General features: G+C 36.8%; 1 protein-coding gene and 1 long non-coding RNA gene across 4 annotated transcripts in view; one reads left to right on the plus strand and one right to left on the minus strand.

Moving 5' to 3' along the window:
* LOC112672171 (uncharacterized) overlaps positions 1-17,453 on the plus strand; it is a 51,230-nt gene extending 33,777 nt beyond the window's left edge. Inside the window, exon 3 of the long non-coding RNA XR_003144086.3 lies at positions 17,289-17,453. This is a non-coding gene — a long non-coding RNA (uncharacterized LOC112672171). The remainder of the gene's footprint in view (positions 1-17,288) is intronic.
* HPSE2 (heparanase 2 (inactive)) overlaps positions 1-22,656 on the minus strand; it is a 631,399-nt gene that overhangs the window by 176,156 nt on the left and 432,587 nt on the right. The gene's annotated exons all lie outside the window — the stretch shown is intronic.

The following is a 22,656-nucleotide window of genomic DNA, read 5'->3' on the forward strand; positions in this document are numbered from 1 at the left end:
ACACACTTAATGCAATCTCTATCAAAATACCATGGACTTTCTTCAGAGAGTTAGAACAAATTATTTTAAGATTTGTGTGGAATCAGAAAAGACCCCGAATAGCCAGGGGGAATTTAAAAAAAGAAAACCATATCTGGGGGCATCACAATGCCAGATTTCAGGTTGTACTACAAAGCTGTGGTCGTCAAGACAGTGTGGTACTGGCACAAAAACAGACACATAGATCAATGGAACAGAATAGAGAACCCAGAAGTGGACCCTGAACTTTATGGTCAACTAATATTTGATAAAGGAGGAAAGACTATCCACTGGAAGAAAGACAGTCTCTTCAATAAATGGTGCTGGGAAAATTGGACATCCACATGCAGAAGAATGAAACTAGACCACTCTCTTTTACCATAATATATATAGGTATTAAATTATGTATGTATATATATATGTATTATATATTACATATATACATATATATGTAATGATAGATTAGATAGATAGATAGATATTGGCTATATATATACTATATATATACATTGTATATATGTGTGTGTATATATAGCCAATATCTTCTCTCAGTTTGTGACTTGCCTTTCTACTCTTGTATGGAATCTCTCTTCCTCTTTCTTTTTGATTTAGTGAACATTGTTGATTGACATGAAGTCCAATTAATCAATCTTTTTTCAGGGTTAATGATTTTTATGCCCTATTTACAACATCTTTGCCTATTTCAAATCATGAATGTATGCTATTTTTCTTCTGAAGCTTTATTATTTTACCTTATACATTTAGGCCTATGATCTCTCTTGAATGAACATTTTTCTTCATGGTGTGGAATATGGATCAAGTAAAAATATTAAAAGCAGCCAAATAAACAAAAAAAAAGACTATAACTTCAAAAGAGTGACCATATTACTTACATTTGACTTATCAATGCAAACTATGGAAATTAGAAGATAATGAAATGACATTTTTTTCAACTTTGTTTTCTACCAGTATGACTGTTATTTATTGAGGCATGATTTTCTTTGTATGAATGAGTCCTTATTGTAATTTAATGAGCTTCTTCTCTAAATGTTTTTCAACTGAGGCAAAACTGCATAACATAAAATCAGTCATTTTAAAGTTTACAATTCAGTGGCATTTAGTACATTCACAATGTTGTGCAACCATCATCGCTATCTAGTTCCAGAACATTTTCACCCCAGAAAGAAACCTCATATGCATTCAATAGTTATTCCCCATTTCCCTCTCTCCCAAAACCCACTAATCTTTCTGTCCCTAGGATTTACCTATTCTGGCATTCCATATAAATGGAACCATATAATATATGGTCCATTGTGACTGGCTTCTTTTACTTAGCATAATGTTTTCAAAGTTTATCCATGTTGTGTCATGTATCAGTACTTATTCTATCATACAGATATATCACATTTTATTTACATAATTCATCCATTCATACACATTTGGGCTGCTTCCATCTTATGGCTATTGTCAATAGTGTTGCTCTGAACACTTTCTTTTTTTTTATTTTTTTATTTATGATAGTCACACACAGAGAGAGAGAGAGAGGCAGAGACACAGGGAGAGGGAGAAGCAGGCTCCATGCACTGGGAGCCTGATGTGGGATTCGATCCCGGGTCTCCAGGATCGCGCCCTGGGCCAAAGGCAGGCGCTAAACCGCTGCGCCACCCAGGGATCCCTGAACACTTTCATACAAGTATTTGTTTTTAAGAATACCTCTTTACATCTTCACAGTGTAATGATAGAGGGAACATATCTCAATATCATAAAAGCTATCTACGAAAAGCTCACAGTGAATATCCTTCTCAATGGAGAAAAAAAACCTCTCAGTTTTTTTCCCCTAAGGTTAAGAACATAGCAGGGATATCCACTTTCACCACTGCTGTTCAACATAGTACTAAAACTCCTTGGGATGCTTGGGTGGCTGTGGTTGAGCATCTGCCTTCGGGTGAATGTGATTGAGTCCTGGGATTGAGTCCCGCATGGGGCTCTCCATAGGGAGCCTGCTCCTCCCTCGGCCTATGTCTCTGTCTCTCTGTGTCTCTCATAAATAAATAAATAAAATCTTAAAAGAAATAAAAGTTCCAGCTTCAGCAATCAGACAACAAAAAGAAATCAGAGGCATCCAAATCAGCAAAGAGGAAGTCAAACTCTCACTCTTCATAGATGACAAAATACTGTATGTGGAAAACCAGAAAAACTTTACCCCCAAATTGCTAGAACTCATACAGGAATTCAGCAGAGTTGAATTTCAGCAGAAATCAGTTGCATTTCTATATACTAACAATTAGAAGAAAGAGAAATTAAAGAGTCGATCCCATTTATGATTGTACCATAAACCATAAGATACCTAGGAATAAACATAACCAAAGAGTTAAAAGATCTGTACTCAGAAAACTATTGAACACTCATGGAAGAAATTGAGGAAGACACAATGAAAGGGGAAAATGTTCCATGCTCATGGATTAGAAGAACAAATATTGTTAAAATGTCTATGCTACCTGTAGCAATCTATACATTCAATGCAATTCCTATCAAAATACCATCAACTTTTTCACAATTTCAGACTTTGAGCTCTATTACAAAGCTGTAATAATCAGGACAGTATGGTACTGGCACAAGAACAGACACATAGACTAATGAAACAGAATAGAGAACCCAGAAATGAACCCTCAACTCTATGGTCCACTAACCTTTGACAAAGCAGGAAAGAATATCTAATGGGAAAAAGACAATCTCTTCAACAAATGGTGTTAGGAAAATTGGACAGTCACATGCAGAAGAATGAAACTGGACCATTTCCTTACACCATACACAACAATAGACTACAATAGATGAAAGACCTAAATGTGAGACAGAAATCCACCAAAATCCTAGAGAAGAACACAGGGAACAACTTCTGTGACCTTGGCTGCAGCAACTTTTTGCTAGACACGTTTCCAAAGGAAAGGGAAACAAAGGCAAAAATGAACTATTAGGACTATCTTCTTATCAAGATAAAAAGCTTTTGCATAGCAAAGGAAACAGGCAATAAAACCAAAAGACAGCCAACAGAGTGGGAGAACATATTTGCAAATGTCCATCAGATAAAAGGCTAGTATCCAAAATCTATAAAGAACTTATCAAACTCAACACTCAGAGAATAAATAATCCAGTCAAGAAAAGGGCAGACATGAACAGACATTTCTCCAAAGAGGACATACAAATGGCCAACAGACACATGAAAAAATGCTCAACATCACTCAGCATCAGGGAAATACAAATCCAAACCACAATGAGACCACCTCACACCAGTCAGAATGGCTAAAATTAACAAGTCAGGAAAGGACAGATGTTCATGAAGATGCAGAGAAAGGGGATCTCTCCTACACTGTTGGTAGGAATACAAGCTGGTGTAGCCACTCTGGAAAACAGTAGGAGGCTCCTCAAAAAGCTGAAAATAGAGCTACCCCACAACCCAGCAATTTACCCCAAAGATACAAATGTAGTGATCCGAAGGGGCACCTGTACCCCAATGTTTCTAGCAGCAATGTTCACAATAGCCAAACTATGGAAAAAGCCCAGATGTCCATTGACAGATAAATGGATAAAGAAGATACACACACACACACACACACACACACACACAATGGAATACTACTCAGCTATCAAAAAAATTGAAATCTTGCCATTTGCAATGATGTGGATGGAACTAGGGGGTATTAGGCTAAGTAAAATAAGTCAATCAGAGAAAGACAATTATCATATGATCTTACTCATACGTGGAATTTAGGAAACAAAGTAGAGGATTATAGATGGAAGATAGGAAAAAATAAAACAAGATGAAATCAGGGAGACAAACCATAAGAAACTTAATCATAGGAAACAAACTGAGGGTTGCTGGAGGAGAGGGGGATGGGGAGATAGAGTGAGTGATGGACATAAAGGAGGACAGGTGATGTAATGAGCATTGGGTGTTTTATAAAAATGATGAATCACTGACTTTTACCTCTGAAACTAATAATGCATTATATGTTAATTAGTTGAATTTAAACAAAATTTTAAAAAATTATATAAATACAATTTGGATAATATCTGTTTTCAGTTTGTTGAAGTATATAATTAGGAGTGTAACTGCTGAGTCATATAGTAATTTTATGTTTAACTTTTTGAGGATGTGAGCTTCTTGAATTTGTGGAATTTCCTTGGTCATTGTCTTCAAAAATTGTCTCTGATACATTCCCTCCTCTTTTTCTGATACTCCAATTCTAGGTATAATAAAAGTTGACTGTATCCCACAGGTTCCTTATATTCATTTTTCACCATTTTTAAAAATTCCCCATGTTTCATTTTGGATATTTCCTATTAACCTGGTGACAATTAATTCTGTTTTTTGTTTTCTTTTGTTTTGCTATAACTTATCTGCTGTTAAACATATCCAAAGCGTTCTTAGTTTCAGATATTTTTGCACTTCTAGACTGTCCATTTGATTTTTGTGAAAAAGGATTTCTTTTTTCTTCTTTCTTTTTTTAAGAGAGGGGTGGGAGGAGGAGAGGCAGAGAGAGAATCTTAAGCAGGCTCCACACCCAGTGTGGAGCTTAACCTCATGACCCTGAGATCGTGACCTGAGCCAAAATCAACACTTAACCAAACTGAGCCAGCTAGGCACTTCTGTAAAATGGATTTCAATTCTCTGTTAAAATTTTCTCCTTTTTATCTTTTATTTACATTTTCCTGAACATACTGATCAGAGTTATTTAAAGTTCCTTGTCTGATAACTTCAGTGCCAGGCTCATCTGAGTGTGCACATGCCATTTAGTTCTATTTTTTTTAGCATGCTTCATTATTTTCAAGTGGATCTTGGAGGTTGTGAATGAAAAATTTTAAAGGGTATAGATAATTTTCCATTCTTCAAAGACAGTTATGTTTTCTTCTGGAAAGAATATAGAATACCAGAAGATTACCTTGATTCTATTTAAGGCTTTAGTAGGTTTGGTCTTTCACATTTGCCCTTACTCCTACGATACTGTCTTTACTTCTAAGCCATAATCATTACTCCTAGGGCATAAGCCTTGTAGAGTCACAACTAAAAATCAGGAGGCTTTTTTAAAGCCCCTACACATTGGGAAGATTTGTGCTCCAATCTGTCTTTTTATCACCTTGTGGTTGTTGAAATCTTTATGCAGCACTTTATCCTCTCAGCTGTTGTTTTTTTTTTTTTTTTTTTTTTTTCTAAATCAGCTGTTGGTTTTTACTTGGTTTCTAGGCGGGTCTTATTTTTACGTGTAGCTGAAGAGGTGGCCATGACTTATGGGAATTTATATTCTTATTATTGGGTTCCTTCTCTGTGTTTTGCTTTTCTCTGGAATTTTGCCCTTTAATATATAGCCACTCTGATGTCCCCAAATTCTGATTCTGAACCCTCAGCCCAATAAGAATAACATTTCTGCTTAAATTCTATTTTCCTAGGGTGTAATCTGGAAAACATCCTTAGGGAAAAAAATCTGATGATGGTGATATGGGGTTTACTTCATGAATTTCCTTTCTTTTAAGGATGCTAGCCACTTAAGTCTCCTGCTATTGGTTATACTTCAGTGCTTAAACCTTTTAGAGTTGTTTTCGGTAGGAGGGTTGGTCCATTACAAACTACACCAACATGGCCAGATTAGAACCTCTCAACAAACAAGTTAACAAAATACTGAGGGAACAAATAATCCCTATATTAAATACATTGCTACAAAGAATAGACAAAGAAGGAAAACTACTCAAACCATTTTATAATAGTAGAACTCTGATTCTAAAGGCAGTAAAAAATAGTACAAGAAAACAAAATTGTAGAATCTAGTTATGAATACAGAAACAAAAATTTTAAAATAAAATATTAGCAAACAGAATACAGCAACATAGTAAAAAATACTCCAGTCTAAATAGGATTTATCCCATAAATAGAAGAATAGTTAAATATCAAAAACTGTCCATATCATATACTATCTTAACATATTAAAGGATAAAACCCACAGGATCATCTTGATAGATACAGAAAAAAATAAGTTGGATAAAATATGACACTTTCATTACCTAAAAAATTAAAATAAAACCACTCTTTAATGAACTAGGAAGATAAGATCTCTTTAACCTGATAAAGGCCAACTACTAATATCCAGAGAAAACATACTTTATGGTGAAAAGTAAGTCATTCTCATTCAAGTCAAGAACAGACAAGGATGTCCTCTATCACCCTGACCATTTATCTTCAATACAGAATGTCCTAACCAGTTCAAAAAATCAAAATTAAAAAGGGAGGCACATAACTATTGGAAAGAAAAACATAAATATATCGTTATTTGCAACAGAAAATCAAAAAGTAATCATAGGAAAATTTGGGCACCTAGTGGGAAAATTTATCATGGTAGCTACTTAAAAGATGAACATAAGAAATCTACTGTGTTCTGAAATACTAAACATAACTAATTAGAAAATATATTAAAAACGACATTCACAATAGTAGCAAAACTGTAAGATCCTTAGGAATAAATCTATCTAAATGTACAGGAACTATATGAAGAAATTTATGAAATCAGATTTCTAATTCATATTCATAAATAAAAATATATTTGAGACAGAATTAGACCTAAGTATTAAAAAGCTTAAAATATCTAAGAAAAAAAACAATTATTATCTTATAATAGGAAATGTTTTTCATATACTATGCAGCAGATAAAATAAATAAAATAAATTTATATGTAACAGTATACATAGATCTTAACATGTTGAGCAAAGAAAGCAATTTGCAGAATAAGCAGTCTTTGCACTTTATATTTATGTAATTAAAAAAATACTTTATTTGAGAGAGAGAGATTGCAGGGGGGCAGGGTATGGGGAGGAAGACAGAGTCTTTTTCTTTTAAAGATTTTATTTATTCATGAGAGACAGAGAGAGAAAGAGAGAGAGAGGCAGAGACACAGGCAGAGGGAGAAGCACGCTCCATGCAGGGAGCCCGACATGGGACTCGATCCTGGGTTTCCAGGATTACGCCCTGGGCTAAAGGCAGCGCTAAAATGCTAAGCCACCAGGGCTGCCCAGGAAGAGAGAGCCTTTTTTTTTTTTTTGGAAGAGAGAGTCTTAAGCAGACTCCTCGCTGAGTGCAGAGCCCAACATGGGGCTGGATCTCATGACCCTGAGATCACAACCTGAGCCAAAATCAAGAGTCAGATGCTTAACTAAATGCACCACCCGGGTACTCTTATATTTATGTAATTTTATATAATTTTCAACTATGTAATTTATGTGAACATTTAGTGCATACAAAATAATACAACAGATAGTTTATAGATTCTCCTGGTTTTAGTAAAAATATAAATATAAACCGGCAGCATGCGATATAAAGTTAAGTAAGTTGTTCTCTTGGAATTAATGAGACTAATTAGTATAACAGGTAGACTTCAACTTCATGTCTGTGATGTTTTGTCTTATATAAAAATATCATAAATAAAACTTCAAAACATACTAATATTATAAGTGTGGATACACTGTTTTCATATAATTATTTCTTCTGCCATTTCTGATCACTTACAAAACAAGACAGGAGGAAGACCCTATGGATAGTTAATTAAATGTAACCAACCACCCTCTCACCTCAGAAAAAGAATCAGTAAAGAGTATCCTCTAAACAAATTTCTTCACAAAAATTTTAAAGATAAAGAAAATAAGCAAACAAAACCTAGGCCAAAGTGAAATAGAAATTTTGCAGGGAAATGGGTTCTTTTCTAAAGGTGGAAAGGAAGACTGACAATAGATGCCCAGTGTCAACATCTTCCTCCCTGGGAGCTAGGTGTAGCCAACTTCACTGAGTGCTTGCAGGGCATTAGGGGCTAAGAACAGGAAAGTCATGAGTTCAATTAGAGTTCAATTGTAAGGCAGTCGGTGTGGCTCAATGGTTGAGTGCTGCCTTCAGCCCAGGGTGTGATACTGGAGACCTGGGATCAAGTCCCATGTCAGGTTCCCTGCATGGAGCCTGCTTCTCCCTCTGCCTGTGTCTCTCATGAATAAATAAATAAAATCTTAAAGAAAAATTTGATTGCAGCATCATTAAACTTAAGCTGTTCTGCCTGCTACTAATTTCATTCTTGGCCACTAGGCTGGTTACTTTTTTTTTTTTTTTTGTCTCATTGAAGAGAGGAAGTACTGCTGGTGAGGCAGATCAAGTTGAAGTACACATGAGAAAAGAATGGTCATGTGTTCACGAACAAGAGAGAGCTGATCCTGCAGAGGTTCTCAGCACAATCTTCTTACTGCAAATTTATTTTCTAAATTTGATGACAGTCTGAGTGCAGAATTGCACAAATACCTAGGGTTTCTGTTTTCCTTTTTCCAGTTGTGTTGGGTAATTTTCTCACTTTAGAATTGGGAAAGGCTACATGGTCCTAAGGATCTTCTCATTTACAGACTTGGAAACTGAGACCTAGAGAGGGTAAATTATTGGTCCAAGGTCATAGAAGTCATTACTGGGCCTCTTTCCAATCCCTCTGAAAATAATTCTGTGCTCTACTTCTAAAATTATTTCACCCCTATTAAAAAGACACCCTTGTCACACCATAACCTCTCTTGGCCAGAGGAAAGACTTTGGCAATGGGGTGGCAAGTGAGCTCATTTGAACAGAGGAGGTAATTCCTGGCATTGGCTGTGTCTCTGGACTTGCTTCAGCTTCTCCAAATATCCCTTATACTCTCAAGTTCCAGACCTTGAAAAATACATAGCCACTTCCTGCTTCCTTTATGAGGGATGGTGGTGCAGCCACCTGGAACAATGCTGCTTTATTGTCATGTTAGTAGATGTACCTGGAGCAGTTTACTCTCCACAAAAAATCTCTCTCTTCCATATATATGGGACCCATTGTGTTTGCCAAGTACATTTTCATCTATAATCTAATTTGAGCCTCAAAACTTTCCTTATATGATTAAGTCAGGCCCTATTGTCCCAACTTTCCAGAGAAGAAAGCTGAACGCAAAGAAAGAGTACACTAAATTGGCACTAGAGACCAAGGATCACCTTGGGATGCCCACTTTGAATTCTGGTTGCTAGCCATTGGGTTCTCCTTGCCCTGATACAGCCTTCCTCCCAGGTTGTATCAGGCCTGAGACATGCAGAATAACCAGCATTGGTGCTCCCCTGGAAATCATAAGCCTGTGTGAAAGGGGAAAGGTGGATGAATGAGGGAGGAGGACATAATTATATTTTTCAAAGGATGCATAAGGAGAGTCACCAGAGGTAGCATGATAAAACTTCAACTAATGACGTCTCAAGGGATTCTGGTCCAGTAAGAAAACATATAGTCCAGTTGGTTTCCACATCCATGCTTTGTTATAATCACCTGAAATTACTTTTTATTTATTCAATTTTTGTTTTTAAGTAGGCACTAGATTCATGGGGTTCAGAAATCCAAAGGAACAAAGGGTATATAATGAAAAGTCTCCCTCCTACCTCTATATCCTAGTGACCTTATTCCCTCTGCAGGAGGCAAAAAAATGTTATCAATAATGTTAAACAAAGCATATATTTACCTCCCCTCTCCACATACATTTTTATACATAAAGTAGTATTGTAGATTGTTGTTGACTTTCTTTTTCTCACCTAAATAATACATTTTGGGAACTGTATCATATTATAGTACAAAGAACTTCCTCTTTCTTTTTTAAGCTATATAGTATTATACCATGGATATACCATGATTTTCATTTAACTGATTCCTTCTTAAAATACCATCAAGTTGCTTCAAATATTTTGTTATGACAAAGCTGCAATGAATAGCCTTGTGTAATGGATGTCTAGGTCTATGAGAACTGAGTTTTTATCTAAGCTCTAATACTATGCAGCCATGATGGCCTTGAAAAATCAATTAGTATTCTGACCTTTTAAAAATGGAAAGAATCTTAATGACCATTTGGTCTAGCACTTTCCCAAAGCATGTCCATGAAACACTAGTCCCAAAGGGTACATACCCTGGAAACTGATAATACAAACTAGATTCTGAGAAGACCACATTGAACACAAATTAATTAATCCAGGGTTTCATAAATTTATTTAATAATGGGGTAGTCTTTCCAGAAACTGATGGTTAATTTTATGTATTAACTTGAGTATTTTTGGATGAGACTAACATTTAAATCGGTGAATTTTGAGTTAGCAGATTATCTTCCATAATGTGGGTGGGCCTTATCCAATCAGTTGAAGACCTTAAAAAAAAAAAAAAAAAAAAAAAAAAGACTGGCTTTCCCAAGTAAGAGAAAACAAGAGGCAGTCCAGTGGATGCCTTTGGACTTCATCTGCATCATCAGCTCTCCTGGGTCTTGAACCTACTGTACCACACTATAAATGTGACAGTCTCCAAAATGACATGAAGCAATTCCTTATAATCAATATCTTTCTGAATATACACATATCTTATTGGTCCTGTTTCTCTGAAGGATGCTGATTGATTCAGGGACCAACTGTTAACATGCTATAGAATTAATGTTTCTTAGAATACACTTTGAGAAAAGGGAATCTAGTCCAGTTTCCTCTTATTTTACAGCTATGGAATCAGTCTCAAGGTTTTGTATGTTCAGCATTTATCACATGCTTGAGCAGTATAGCTCAATAATTGTTTACTTGCTTTAAACAGTAATCTGTCTAGGAAGATAATACAAACTTGTAAAATAAATTTTAAAAGATTCAAAGAACTCTAAAGAAAAAATTGAAGAGACTAAGAATAAGATATGATGAATTATGAAATAAATTACTCCATGTTAACTACAGGATTAGAGATAGAAAGAGGTCATTATAAAGAAAGTCAGAATTAATATAGGCCACAAAGGATGAGCAAACTCAATGGCAAAGTTCTGAAAGTTAAACATTTGAAGACTCAAGAAAACACAAGTCATGTTCTGGGCATAATGGAAACCAGCTTGACCAGGCTACTAGTCTTCACCAATAATCTTTTAGTTCTCTCATTTAACTTATTATTGAGCATCATTCATTTACCAGGGACCATTTTAGGTGCTGGGGAAACAGCAGTGAGTCAGGTGAATAATGCCTTTGCTCTCATGGAACTTACATTGTAGAAGGGGCAGATAAAAAATAAAAATAATAAATGTGCCATATTGGGAATAAATGTTAGAAGAAAAAAATTAAAGCAGAATAAAGAGGTTACAAGGAGTATTGGGCTGAGGGGAAATTACTCTCTTACAAAAAGTGCCAGGAAGGTCACTTTACTTAGGTGACATTGAAGCAGAGCCCTGAAAGAAATGAGAGCCATGCAAATTTCTGAAGGAAGAGCATTTTCGGCAAAGGGAAAAGCAATGCAACTACCAAAGATGAGAGCATGATGTTCATGTTCAATGAACAGTAAGCAAATGGGAGTAGGGCCAGGCAGAAGGTAGGATGCTAGTAGAAGGAGATGAATTCAAGGAGCTGGTTAACTTTGGCCTTATAGGCCAACTTAAGGGTTTGAGTTCTAAGTCTAAGTCAGATGAAGAGACTGAAAGATTTTGTACAAAGAAATGATAGGATCCCTCTAGCTGCTTATTGAAAATAGGCCATAGCTAGAACAAGGAGATCTTGCTATAGTCTGGAGAAATAATAAAAATTCTTTTGAAATTTGATGGTAGTAGTGGAAATAGAAGTGTTTGGAATCTAGATATATTTTGAATGGACAACTAAGAAGATTTGGTGATGGTAGTGTAGGACAAAGTGTTCCGTACAAGGAGGGAAAAATCCAGGCTTCTGGTCTCTCTTGTTACTATTTGGTTCTGTGACTTTGAACAGCCCACATAATTCCCTTTGGGTCTTGCCTACCCCACTTATGAAGGGGTCATTAATTTCTTGCTTGGAGTTAGCAGACGAAGTCAAAGGGTCTCATGAAGTAACTTCAGTTGTAAAATCTATACATTTAGTTTAGTCTGTGCCTCAAAATTAGCACTCTATTATTTACTTTTTTGTATTGCTCACTATAATATCATGTAAAGAATTGTATCTTCTCTACTACATTGTATATTTCTTGGAAGCTGGAACCTTGTCTAATACCCTTACGTATCATCCAGTGTTTATCAACTGATTGAGAATAAACAATCCTCAGATAATAAATATAGTGCTTTCCACTACTTCTTTTATTTTCCTGTGAATCTTTAAAGTTAGTGCTTAAAAACAAGCTCCAGTTTCAAAGAGCAAGGAAGGGAAGGGAACCAGGAAGGAAGTTCCAAATCAATAGTTACTATGTTGAGGTAGGTGGATTAGTTAAGAAAGGCTTAGTAAAGAAGTTGAAAGTTTGACATGGGAACTCTATTTTATTAGTTTTTAAGATTTTATTTACTTATGAGAGAGAGAGAAAGAGTATAAGCAGGGGGGAGTCAACGGCAGAGGGAGAGGGAGGAGCAGACTCCCCAATGAGCAGGAACCACGGCCCCCCTTTCCCCATGCAGGGCTCCATCCCAGGACCCTGGGATCAATGATCTGAGCCGAACACAGATGCTTAACCTACTGGCCACCCAGGTGCCCTGGGAACTCAACTTTAAAGGAGAGGTGAAATTTTGTAAGAGAAGGGAAAGAAAGGCATCCCAGGGAGAAGAAATAGCACTACATGAAAGTGCATTCTGTGGAAAAAGAACCATTGCCCCAACTGGAGCATGGCATGCCCAGGATGAGAAAGGTAGCAAAATGGAGAAGAGTAAATCTGGAGAGGTAAGTGGCATCCAAATTATGATAAATTCTGCATGTTTCTAAAGTGTTCACATTACCAAGGAGAATCTGGGAGGTTATCTTTAGAATGTAATCACCATAACAGCAAGGCCTTCTACCTATCTTGCTCTCCATTGTATTCCTAGTGTCTGTCACATGTCTGGCCCATAGTAGGGGTTCAATAAATAGCTGCTGAGTGAATCACTGTTTTTAAACAGAAGAACAACATGATCGGACTGTGTTTTAGAAAAATAGCTGGTAACGGAGATGAGAAGTCTGGGAAGTGAGATAGAAAAGAGGTAGAGAGACCACCTAGTTAGTAGATTATTGACAGTCTAGATTAACCTTAATAGGCCAGGTATACAATGTTCTTAATTGTAATCAACAGGAACTTTGTTGAATATAATTTAAATAATTGAATGCTAATAACAACTACATTTTCTTCAAAAATATTCGTATGCAGGGGTACTCAATAAATATTTATAATTTTTTTTAATATTTATAAATTTAATGCAGAAAAGCCATTAAATCTACATGACCTAATCTGCTTTGTTGGTTGAGCGATCAATCAATATGCAATGATTCTGATACCAAAACTGCTGTAACTGACTCACTTTGGAGAATACTGTTCTCTGTGATGTACACAAAATAGTTATTCCTTTCTTGCAGTATTAACTGGTTTACATAATTCTTTATGGGATGATATCAAAGTCATAACATTGCAAAAGGCAAGAAGGCAGAGGGATTATTTGTGAAAAAATTAAGGATTCAGAGGAATTCTTTACAATAAAACAGAATTTTCAATAAAGACTAGAGAACAAGTGAGAAAGGATGGTCCAGGTCTAGAAGGAGTAAGAACTGAGGAATGAAAATTAACAAGAATAAAAGAAGGTAGGAGACAAGACCAAGAAAGTGAAAGAGGTCAGGGTTGAGAGACATTCAGCGAGGACTCAAATGGAACTAAATATTGGTCTTACATAAAAAAGGATGTTCAAGTAACAGGGGGTGCTGGGGATGCAAACAAACAAACAATTAGATCTAATTTTAAGTCCTGAGCCTTGCCTTCCTCATTAGTAAAAAGCGGATAACAGTACTAACCTTCCATGTGGTTATGAGGATTAAATGAGATAAACATGAAGTACAAGGCACATAATAAAGTATGTGACAATATAGCTATTAATTCCACCAGGAAGAAGGCAAAAGGCTGATTCTGTAAGTTAAAACAACTTAGGGGGCACCTGGGTGTCTCAGTCAGTTAGGCATCTGACTCTTAATTTCTGCTCAGGTCATGATCTCAGGGTTGTGACATCGAACTCCATGCTGGGTGCCAGCTGGGCATACAGCCTGCTTAAGATTCTCTCCCTCTGCTCTCATCCACAGATGCCTTCTCTCTCTTTCTCTCTTTCTCTCTCTCTCTCTCTGTCTCTCTCTCCAAAACAAAACAAAACTTAGGAAAAGTTTTCTGACTAAACCTGAAGTAATAATCAGAAAAGAGAATTTTAGCATTTGAAATTTTTGAAGCTGAACAGGCTCAGACTGAATTATGCTTTTTACTTCTTATTCCTTCCTGCCCCTTCCTGCACCAAGTTGTATAGATATTTGATGATCTTTCCAACAAAGTCAAGCATTTTAATGAAAATTTTAAAACAGAGCCAATGAAAGGGGGCTAAAAGTGTTATAAGGAATTAGAACTGTCTACATGATTTGTGGAGTCTAGTGCAAAATGAAAATGCACTTTGTTTAAAAATCATTAAGTATTTCATCAGTGATACAGAGGATTAAACCAAACGCAAGGCCCTCTGAGCACAGAGCCCTGTGTGACGCATAAGTCACAAAGCCATGAAGCCAGCTCTGCAAGGAATAAACCATGCTGGCATTCAGGTGGTAAAGTTTACACCTAAGGCTCTAAAAGCACAACCATGGGGTCCTTGGCAATGAGTATTCAAGAAATGTATCAATCGACTATGAAGTTTCTAGGGTCTTGAGATACATGGCATACAGGCACCAGTCACAGTGCCAGCTGGCTTTGGAGAGATGCTGGTTGATGGCCAACTGACATTAGAAGAGTTGGAACTAACCGCTTTTGAGACCTGCATGAAATGTAATCATTTCCTGACTCCTTGATTTTTCATGTTAGTTAATTAAGTTACCACTTGGAGACAGAAAGCCACTGATTGAATTTTTAAAAAACTATTCTAGGGCATGTAAAACTTTCATTCTGGACCACCCGAAGTGGGTGTATTTCTAGCTAATGTGAGGGAGTTGCCATTTCTCCCCAAATCCAACATCTAAAAGCAGGCTTAGCCTTGGGAAAGAAAACTGGTCACATTTTAAGGGGTAAATTTATTTTTAGCATTCCCACTTTTCATCTCCCTTTCACTGTCCTCCTCGTGAATGCCAACAAAAAGAAAAGTCCTTTTAGAAAATACATCGTAGTTTCAAGAGTTTAAATCTTTTAGAGACAAATGATACAGACAACAAGCACATTTGGACATTGTTATTTCCCTATGGTTTCCATTTTCCTATATTTTTCCTGTTCTTGTTCTTCTGTTCCTTTCTCTTCTTCTGCTTCATCTCCTTTATTTACTTTGATCCAGTGTAAATGTAATACCTGATTATTAAGTGCCTCTTTGTGTCACGACAAAATTGACTAGACAGTGGGCCAATCTTGTTTCCAATCCACCTACAGATGCTTATTTCAGCCCTTTGGGGGGAATATGAAAAGGCTGCATCATTATTATAATGACATTTGACAATGACTGCCTTGTTTCTACTCAGAATTGTATCTAGAACCAAAATGGAGTCCTCTGTTTAAGCACTTAATTTCACAGGTTAAAAACAACTTCAGAGAGACAGACCAGTCCAGGGTAAACCCAGGTGCAGATGGAAAGCAGGATTCACAGTATAAACCAGGAAACTGTACCATTGGACTAAACAGAAAGGGCACAGAGCTGTCAACTAGCAGGGACTCAATAAGTATGTGTCCAACTGAGTAAAGAAATGCAGGATGACATGAAATTTTAGAAATCTAGGTTTTCATAAAGGCTCTGCTATTAACTAAATATATGAATTAATTATTATAACTAATAATAAATACAAATTATAGTAAATAATAGAGATGTATTATAATAAAGATATAAAGAGAAATTATAATTATAATAAAGATAACAGAGATAAAAAGATAATTATATATAATAATAATATAAATAAGTTGATTATAGTAAAGATAAATTGATTAAATGATTTAACGTTTTACAACCTCTTTTTCATCATCTACAAAATAGAATAATACTGTTTTGACCAAAAACATAGTTCCAGAAACAATACTCTTAATACAGATGCTATAACATAATTTATATTAATTACATAACAATTTTTGGCCAGATTGTTGAAAAAATTTTAAGTATTATATTTAAGGTTATTCTTTTCCAGAGTCTGAAAACCATCTTGGTACCTAACACTGTGGCCTTGAAATTTTGTATTTTATCCTCAGGGGTGAGTTGTGATATAGAACAGATCTGAACTGTCTCCCCATAGTACTTTGTTAGGGGTGTGCTTCAGGAATAAAGCATGTGTTTTATGGTGTGATCAGGGAAGGTCTCTGAAAAACAGCCCTGTGTTATCATTGTGCCACTTTCCCCCTAGTTGAGACAGATTCACATTCAACATTTATCAAATGTCTTTAATTTACAATGTGTTTGGTATTAGGTTGAACTGCACCTAAAATTGTCTTTCTTGTGGGTCAAGAACAGTGAACCTTGAAATTTCATATGGCTCCACATAATACTTTAACATGTTACTCTCTTTTCTCTGACAATTATTCTACGAGGTAGACAATGTTACCCTCATTTTATAGATGAAGAAATGAAGCCTCAAGAAAATTAAATATATTTGCCTAAGGCTCTACAACTTGTGAATAGCTGATCATAGAAACCTCAGATCTTTGGATTTCAAGTAGGATGCTATTTCTTCCATAGTACAAAAGAATACATAAATTTAAAAGACAGTGATTCAGCAATGTAATAAAAGTGGGTAGGCCATTGGGAAGACTCCGTGAGTTGAGAAGCTCTAAGAATCCCCAAAGAAGTTGAGAAGTACAGAAGTGAAGTAAAATAACAATTACCAAAAAATGTATTAATTCCCTTCCTCCTGGAGACAATGGAATTGTAGCTTCAATAATGTGTGTGTGCTGGGCAGAGAGCATAAGGAAGCAAACAACAGCTACCCTGTGACTTGATGGTTCCTGGAGGCAGTAAGTAGTTAGAATCTGACTAAATGGATGTAGAGACAGAACTGATGGGAGAGGAGAGGAAGTGATAAGGCTGGGCTAGAGTCAAAAGCTTTTTCCTCTCTATCTGCTAACTCACTTACAGTGCAGCTCTTGGAAAGCTGAAGTTGAACATAGAAGCAACTGAGCAGAAACCAATTATTAATTGAATAGACTCTGCAAAATGAGGCTGTGCCACATTAATCAGCAGCTTTTCACAATCTGTCCACTACATGTCTGATAAATGGGTTGTGCATTATTTTCTGTCAATTAAAATTCTTAGTATGATTGTAGTAAAAATGCTTTGTCTTTACAGATGTTCCCAGAAGTGTTAGAAGAAGAATGTGCTGGCCAGAAATATCCCTTGAATCTATGAGGGAGAAATTCATAAAACTGTATGGATCATGATCTTCTACAAACATTTCACTGCCTTTTTTTCTCTCACACCCAGACCCTGGCAAATATCAGTGCAGGAAAAATAAAATCAGATAAAATAAAATGTCATCAGGCAGTGATGTGCGTCTTTTTTGTGTATCATCTCCATTTCTCTCTATAGTGATTTAATGATCACTAATCACATACAAAACATTATGTGAAATGATGGAGGGGTGACTAAGAAAGACTGCTCTTTTCTGGTACCCACACCCCCTTTCTGTCTTGTTACACAAGAATAAGTTAATTTATAGAAATGCCACTGACTTCTGGGCGTTGATTTTGTATCTTGCCACACTGCCAAATTGCTGTATGAGTTCTAGCAAACTTGGGGTGGAGTCTTTTGAGTTTTCTATCATGTCATCTCTGAAGAGGGAGAGTTTGACTTCTTCTTTGCCAATTTGAATGCCTTTTATTTCTTTTTGTTGCCTGATTGCTGAGGCTAGGACTTCTAGTACTATGTTGAATAGCAGTGGTGAGAGTGGACATCCCTGTCTTGTTCCTGATCTTAGGGGAAAGGCTCCCAGTGCTTCCCCATTGAGAATGATATTTGCTGTGGGCTTTTCATAGATGGCTTTTAAGATGTCGAGGAATGTTCCCTCTATCCCTACACTCTGAAGAGTTTTGATCAGGAATGGATGCTGTATTTTGTCAAATGCTTTCTCTGCATCTATTGAGAGGATCATATGGTTCTTGTTTTTTTTCTCTTGCTGATATGATCAATCATACTGATTGCTTTATGAGTGTTGAACCAGCCTTGCATTCCAGGGATAAATCCCACTTGGTTATGGTGAATAATCTTCTTAATGTACTGTTGGATCCTATTGGCTAGTATCTTGTTGAGAATTTTTGCATCTATTCATCAGGGATATTGGTCTATAATTCTCCTTTTTGGTGGGGTCTTTGTCTGGTTTTGGAATTAAGGTGATACTGGCCTCATAGAATGAGTTTGGAAGTATTCCATCTCTTTCTATCTTTCCGAACAGCTTTAGTAGAATAGGTATGGTTTCTTCTTTAAACGTTTGATAGAATTCCCCTGGGAAGCCATCTGGCCCTGGACTTTTGTGTCATGGGAGGTTTTTGAAGACTGGGTGACAGGCACTGAGGGAGGCACTTGATGGGATGAGCACTGGGTGTTATGCTATATGTTGGCAAATTGAACTCCAATAAAAAAAAAAGAAAAATAAATAAACTAACACCTGAAAAATGCCCCCCCCCCCCCCCAAAAAAAAGAGTAAGTTAATTTACATTATGATTATTGGGCCTTTACATGTTCTACTTCAGAAGCATTTTATTTTATTTTATTTTATTTTATTTTATTTTATTTTATTTTATTTATTATTTATTTATGATAGTCACAGAGAGAGAGAGCGAGAGGCAGAGACACAGGCAGAGGGAGAAGCAGGCTCCATGTACTGGGAGCCCGATGTGGGATTCGATCCCGGGTCTCCGGGATCGCGCCCTGGGCCAAAGGCAGGCACCAAACCGCTGCGCCACCCAGAGATCCCTTCAGAAGCATTTTAATTGAGGACTTGGGAACAGCAGAGTCAGTAGTGTGGAGGAACTAATGCCCAAACCTAGTTCTTAACATAGGGTCTTTGGATTCCCTATGAGGCCCATGAATGGGTTTCAAGGGATCTATAAAAAACCTTGAAATCTTATGTAAAACTTTGTGTGTGTTTCTGCATATACACATACATTTTTCAAAGAAAATCAATAGTTTTCATCGAATTGTAAAGGATTGATTACTTTAAAAGGAATCTTAAACCCCAAAAAATAGTACTAGAGATTTGGTGCCTGTGATTAAGTGGATAAGGATCTAGGAAATCTCTTAAGATCTGGAGGTCCTTCCTGGGATTTCAAGTTCCACCAGTCCATCAACTGCCCAGTCTCTAGGTTAGTTTTCTTACGTAAAGAAAGGTTGCCGCTGCTGGTGATCCTACTGATTTTGCCCTGTCTGGAGTAGAGGCTTTATGCTCCCCTTATGGCAAAGTTCAGCTCTTCATGAAATAAAAATGCCCCCCCCGCCCCCCGGGAAATTACCATCTCTTCATTCAGGGCATACCAGATATCCAGAAGGGCATTTTCCAAGCCTGGCTGGCCAACTTCCTCTTCATTCCCCTCTTACCCTGTTAGGCTAACCCCAAGTTTACAAAATTACCTACACAGAACAGGAAATGCAAATGTTAAAGTGCTCATAATGTTTGGCCACATTTTTCATGTGATTCACATTAAAGCATCTTATGTAAAAGTTGAACAAGCATTGAAACAAGTATACTATTTACAATGTAAATGAAATTTTAAGAATTATGGAAAATGTGAATTCCTTGACTTCTTTGGCCAAGTTTGGAACTTTTACAGAAGCGTTTGTTGGTGGTGGTGCTTTTACTACTCTTTGTTTCCTTTTATTTATATGAAACAAAGTGGGAATAGAGGTGGGGGGGGAAAAGGAAAATGACAGGAAACAGCCCTCCACCTCCGCACCAAAATACCAGCAGAAAACCACAGTTATGCTGCCATCTAACAATAGACTCTGTTTAAGAAACTCCCTGATCCCAGAAACAGTCATGTAACTCTAGACAATAATGAAATTACATCCTGCACACGCTCAAAACCATCCTCCATAGCTTCTAAGGACATAAATTTCTTTGTTGATGTTCTTTGCTTTCTTGAATTCTCTGAGGAGATTTTGTTTTTAGTAAAGAGCCTAACTGTGGCTTTCAGAGGTGGTGGTGATGGTGAAGATGGTGGACACAATTGTGGTAATACAAGCTTATCAGGACCTCCAGTTTCAGTTGCTAGTAATTGGGAACTGAGATAGATGTGCCTGACTATTTCTTATCAAAGAGAGGAGAAAGCAGCCGCTTTTCTTAGGGAGAACAAATGTCTGTCAGGGTAAATGATTCATGCAGAACACAGCCTTTTCCAGTGTGACAGTAGCTGGGCTCACTCTCAGTGTGTCATCAAGAGACCAGTAATTTCTAAACCTCTTAAGAGAAAAGGTTTAAGCTGCTCTTGGAATCACGTAAGTGCATTCAATTCTACTTTGCAAACCTTAAAATGACGAGTATCCCTTGTTTAATTTTTCCAAGAAAAAGGTAAATACTAAATAATGATAATAACAATAACTTTTGTACTGACATTGTTTTAAGAGTGTTGCTCACAAAGATCATCTGAGATGAGAACGTAAAATATATTACCAGAAATTGAAAATTAGGGATGACATAGAATATATCTCCATGATTTTCCCAGGTGCTGTTCAGGTAGAGTTTGCCCCCTGGAAATCAGAGATCTGATGATGGTAAATATAATGATGGTTCTATAAGATTCTGGGATCCAGTCACCTGTGAGGTTACCATGTTCTGTAATTCTAGAATCCAAACTCCCAAAGGAATATAATCAACACTCCATGTAATCTGAGGAATACAATCAAACAGACATGCTTACTGCACAAAGTAAGCCTGAAAGTCAAACATCCACACTGAGGTAATACAGCTCTCAAAGGGATCAAATGACACCAGAGACAAATGTATCAAGTTGTTGTGGCAACTGATCCAAAGTGTGGTCCAGCTGTTCCCAGTCTGTTTTCCCAACATCAGAGACTATTCACTCAGGCAAACCATAAAAATACCTCCTTGCTCATAAAAAAAGACATTCTCTGACTTGTACGCCAGATTGTTCATCTCCTCAGGCCATGGTCTGCCTTTCCCCATTCTTCTGTTCATCAGTGTAGGATTTGGGGTGAATCCTGCCAACAATTACACTTGGGTTCCCTAATTCAATAGAAAGGCCAGTTACCTCAGAAGAACAAGGGACCATGTGACTCATCCATCCACAGCCACACACAAACTCCATTCTCATCTTCTAGGCCCACTTCTTTGAATCAGGTGTTTACTCTCATCCTGTCTGGGCAAATGCTTTCAAAGTACATTCAAGGGGAAGCTGACTTATATTTTTCTCTATAAAATAGATTAAGAAATACACCTATTAAAAGAACTAGTGAGGGAACTAGTCAGTAAGAACTTTTTTCTGTGAACAGACCTTCTGTGATCAAAAACTCACTAAACAGATCCTGGATCATCACTTATTAGCATTAGCTGTGTGTACTTAGACAAATTACCTACTCTGTCTTGTCAGGGTAATACTTTCCAGACTTTAATGTGCATATGAAATACCTGGGTCTTTATTAGGATGCAGATTCCTATTCAGTAACTGGCCTGTGTTGAGGCCCAAGAGTCTGTATGTCTAATAATTCCCAGAAGATGCTAACGCTGCTGATCTGGACCACACCTTGAGTAGCAAGGTAGTCAGGTCTTTCAGGGATTGAATTTTATATAAAGCAGCTAAAACAATATTTGGCAGATGGAAGGCTTTCAGTTAGTGCTCTTCCCTTTCATTTTCATCATCCTCACCCCCACACAATATATCATATAAAACACCATGTATCCAGAGCTTCAGTTTCTCTGAGGATTTCCAGTTTGAGACAGGCAAAACAGAATTCTAATAACACAAAATCTTTCATTCTTTTCTTCTAAATTGAAAAGACACATAGAAAGCAAAAATGGTTGGGCAGGCTGGGAATCCTGGAAAGTCCCCCCCAGAAGGTGGCTGCACTTTGGGTCATAGTAGTCTTTTTGACATTAGACACTGAGTGAATGAGGAGACACTGGAAGTCGTGGGAATGACCCATTTAGCTTCAAAACATGTTTAATATAACACACTTTAAAGCTCTTTCATGCCTCTTGCCAAGAAAGGAACTTCTTCAGAGACAATGTATATATTTTCTCATCTCAAAGTATATATATATAAAAGTCAAGAATATGGATGGAGGGAAATAGCAATTTCAAAAAGGCACCATATTACTCATGTGCTATGTGGATGAAACATTTTTGAAAGATTCTATAATGTACTGTACATTTAGAAATGTGACTTCTATAAAAATAATAAGTAATAGCCATGATCAAAAACTCACTAAACATTCATGATTGTAAGTATTATGCTAAATGCTTTACATGCAGTATCACATTTTCCTCATAGCAATATATATTGGTGGGGAATTATATGAAACCTCAGACCCACTCCCATCTTGGAGACATTGGTCTAGCTGTTCCCTCTACCTGGAACACACTTCCTCAGGATATCTGCTTAGCTGACTCCCTCACTTCTTTCACATCTTTGCTCTAATGCCCTTTTCAAAGATCACCCTATTTAATACTGTGGTCTGCCCTCCTCCCTCCAGCACTTCTTTTATT

The sequence above is a fragment of the Canis lupus genome, chromosome 28, assembly GCF_003254725.2.
Source record: "Canis lupus dingo isolate Sandy chromosome 28, ASM325472v2, whole genome shotgun sequence".
Taxonomy (NCBI): domain Eukaryota; kingdom Metazoa; phylum Chordata; class Mammalia; order Carnivora; family Canidae; genus Canis; species Canis lupus.